Source organism: Monopterus albus, unplaced genomic scaffold, assembly GCF_001952655.1.
Source record: "Monopterus albus unplaced genomic scaffold, M_albus_1.0 scaffold120.1, whole genome shotgun sequence".
In the NCBI taxonomy this organism is placed as follows: domain Eukaryota; kingdom Metazoa; phylum Chordata; class Actinopteri; order Synbranchiformes; family Synbranchidae; genus Monopterus; species Monopterus albus.
The window spans coordinates 1210125-1214326 of record NW_018128000.1 but is presented as its reverse complement, the minus strand read 5'-3'; the positions used below and the strand labels follow the sequence as shown (position 1 = coordinate 1214326).

General features: G+C 39.3%; 1 pseudogene; it reads right to left on the bottom strand.

Moving 5' to 3' along the window:
• Positions 1 to 2154: 2154 nt before the first annotated feature.
• Positions 2155 to 4202, bottom strand: part of LOC109966875 (N-acetyllactosaminide beta-1,3-N-acetylglucosaminyltransferase 3 pseudogene) — a 7500-nt pseudogene continuing 5452 nt past the window's right edge.

The following is a 4202-nucleotide window of genomic DNA, read 5'->3' as shown; positions in this document are numbered from 1 at the left end:
ATATTTTTTTAGTATATTACTTGTGTGGTGTAGAAGATAATTATTTATGTAGAGATACTGCTTGCAAACCAATGATGTAAGATGATGTCATGGGGTAGGACTGGATAAGTCTGACTTCTTCCTACTCCATTCAAGCATGTACTAGGTATAAGCAAATTGATATTGGATTAGCATTTGTTGGATATGTGTAAAATTATGTGTGTTGATATATCAACTGTCTTTACATGCTTGAAAGAATAAATAAATCAAATCAAATCAATCCTTATTGGAGACCCTCTTGTGATACTTATTGCTGACACATGATTTATGATTCTTCTTTTATAAATCTGAGAACTACAAAACTGATTTTTGTAATTCTAACAGTGTTTTCTGAGAACAGCTGATATAAGGCACAACATTTGAATCTTTTTCTTAACATACTGTGTAGCTCCAACACAAATATACAGGCTTTAGTAAAAAAGAATAAAAAACAGCAAACCTAAGCAGAAGATCAAAAAATATTGCATCATTACAAAAACCTGAGTTATTATATTTTGTAAGACAACACCGTGTTTACCTTTATAACAACACACCAAGAACTGGGTGTGGTTCAGTTGCCAGTAGGCTCAATACCTGACCATTGTTCCATCATAATCACATTGCTGAGCTGATAGAAGTTAAGCAACAATAAGAGACACTCTTCCACATACCATGTGTCGAAACTGCCTGTGATAACAAATAGGAACGGCTGTTTTACTGTTGTTGTTACAGGGTCATACCTACAGAAACAAACCCATAAACATCCCACTGTGGATTTATATTCTAGCTGATTAAACAACTTCCATATCTCCCTGAGTCTTTACCATCAGGGAAGGACAACCAGAAAGTTACAGGCACAAACTCTGTATGCAGAAAACAAGCTAAATCTGAATTATTCAAACTGTAGAAAACATTCCCTCAATCATTAAATCAAATATTGTAATTCCTGTTTGCTTTAAACTGAGTGGGAAACCACTAACAAGCTATAGTTACAGGTTTTATGAAGTATTCACAAAGTCCTGTCCCACTTAGTTATTTTTGTTGCACCCATTGAGCTTTTCATTCTTGCACAGTGCACACTGTTTTTACATTGACAGATTTATTGTGAAATTCTAAATAGGCGATGATTTCCTAATTAGAGAAAAGCAAGCTTATGTCTAGCCAGCAACTGAAATGACAAAATGACAGTTTTGTTGTGATTATTGCAACTATTATTATTTTTGCTGTAACTAGCTGATTAGCTCAATTATTTAGTTAAACTCTGGCTGATTGTCAAGGTGAGATGTAGCTTAGGCTCTTCAAGGGTTACTTGATGACTGCAATTGTGCTGATTTACTAAAAGACTGAGTATAGTGTTGCTTATCAAATAAAGAACAGGAATGAGTTGCTAATCATAGTTTTCCTACATAATAATAAACTAACATGCAGGACTGAATTCCACATAGTGGGAAAATACTACACAGGGGATTTACTGTCCTGAAGTAGCCTGTAGTTTGTTTTGTTTTTAATTTAGGTTTAGTCTGCAGAGCTACCATGTAAGGCGCTGGCCTGGCGCATGGTGTAGTTACCCAACAGCCCCATGCAGATAAATTCTGCAAGTGGTGAAGTGTGAAATAATTGCCCAATCCTTGTTGCTAATTAGAGGACAACCACTGTGCAAGGTGGGATTTAAGTTGTTTATCCAGCAATGAAATGTGACACAAAGCAGGTTTTGCAGCTGCAGTTTTAGTCAACAAAATAATGGATGAGATAAACATGTCAGCCCCTAAACTCCTGTAAGAGCTGCCCATCAAGGTTCTATCACTCACAGGAATGAAGGAACTGACGTATTCGTACATCTCTCGTGTGTGGTTTTGTTATTCTAAAAATGCAGAACAGTTGTTTTTCTGGTTGCTCACCCCCATGATTGATATTATGTCTGAAGCTTGTAGGTGACCAGTGTTTAATCAGTTTAATCCTCTTTCCATGATAGGAGGAAGCACATCCGTGTAAGTGCAACAGTAGGTGCAACAAGTATCAACAAGCTTTGTCACCATGTGTAAATTACAGTTTTGTGTAAAATATATAAACTTATGTATGCTATATAATAAAACCCTAACTAATTATATTCATTTCTATCTAAAAATGAAAATCACCCTAACACAGTAACACATCTTTATAATAGCAAGGATCGTATCTATCTACTTTGCTGAAGGGATCATTCAGTCCAAAAGTCTTCACACCCATATGTAAAGCAGGAGCAAGTCTTGCTTTGGCCAGACACATCCCCATGTAAACATCGTCAATGGGAAGAATGGTAATGGATAGGGACATATTGTATATAACCAAAGCTGTATATCCAGACAATAGGAAGCCGCCACCACCGCAGTACGGGGGGTATGAGTCTGACTCCTGCACCTGAACTGGGATAAAATACTTGCTCCCTGGTGATCTAATGGGCCCCACATTCTGGATCAGATGGCCAATAAAGAGATGCCTGCTTCCATCATTGTCCACGAGGCCTTGGAGATACTCGACCATGTTGTCTGTGTTGGCAAAGATGTCATCGTCTCCATTTAGCAGGAAATGAGCTTTTGGGCAGTTTCTTTCCATCCATTCCAGGAAGAGTATCTGTTTCAAGGTGAGGTTGTAGAAAGAGTCACTGAAGTCCCACTGGAGGATGTCATTGTACTCGCGTTGCTCCATTTCAAGTAGTTTGTTGAGTCTTTTTTTCTCATAACCAGAATCCATTGTTCCTGAGATGAAGAGCCTTCGGATCCATACGCCATTGTGTAACCTCTCTTTAGCCCAGGTTTTACGCAGCACTTCTCGGCGGTCGTAGTTCACAGGGGAGCTTTTAATGACCAGAAGAAGGAAGACTTCTGCAGATCTATCAGCTCCCCCACATTTGTCAGGAATGTCCAGCAGCATGGGGAAATGGCGACAATGTCGATAGTAGAGAAAGTCTTGTATATGACCAGGAAGCTTGTTGAAGTCTGTGATGTTGGCAGCAGACATATTTTGTTGACAGTTTGGCCAGGAGTATACATAGGAGTTATTTGTGGTGGTTTGCCTTATTTTACTGTCATCTTCTCTTACATCTAAGTAGAGGTGACCTGTTTTGTTGTCGCTGAAATCTTTACAGAGATAGAGGACCAACAGACCAAAAGCTCCCACCAGCAAGAAAGTTCTTGCTTTGATGATTCTCATCTTTGAAACTCTGCAGTGACAAAGAAAAACACAATTTTTTTATCGACACATCTCAGTCAAATATAAAATAATTACTTACAACTACTTAGACAATAATTTGTTAGGCAAATTATGGTACATATGCCAAAAGTTAGTTATTCTATATTTCCCATTTCAACTTGCAGGTCATAGAAGTCAGTCACCTGACAGACTCTTGTATGACCGAGAACTTTCCACAAAACAGCAATTTCTGTCAGTAGAGAATGTGAAGGTTCGTCACGCTGTGTTGAATGTTGGGATAGGGGCACCGTTTTGGGAGTTGCACATTGTATTTACCTGCATACATTTTTGTTTGGTTAAAAATGCTGAAATCGTTTAGAACTCACTTTACTGACTGTGGTAATTCAGGATGAATAACCTTAGCTGACTGTACCTAATTCATAGCGGACCTAGAGATCCCATCAACTGAAAAATGGCACTGCACTCTGTTCTGAGGTCTGTTTAGGAGCTAACACTAGCTAGCAACTGCCAGCAGATGACATAAAAGCCGTTTCACTCATGACCTCTGGGCTATATCCGCAGAATCAGGCCCAGACTTTGTTGAGAGTTGTTCTTTCATACATGTAGCACACAACAGAAGGTAGTCCATGTCACATGTGCTCTCATGTACCAGAAATACTCCACAGAGAATTTCAGGGTTTCAGTGTATGTCTGAAAACATACACAGCTAAACACGTTTCAGTATTGAAACCTTTTATGGTCTTGCTGTCAGTACCTACCTGGATGCAAGATTTAAAAACCTGGGGTTCCATGACATGGCAAATGTTGAATCTCTGAAAGGGCGACTCATCACAGAAATTCAGCTATTGAGACAGAGCTCAACCTCTTCAGTGTCAGCTGCTGATTTAAGCTCAAGCCTGGCCACCAGCTCTACCTTAGCAATGGCTACTGCAACTACCTCATGCTCCCCTGTAGGAGCAGCTGCTTCCCCCCCTGCCGCAAAAAGTGGGGAATGG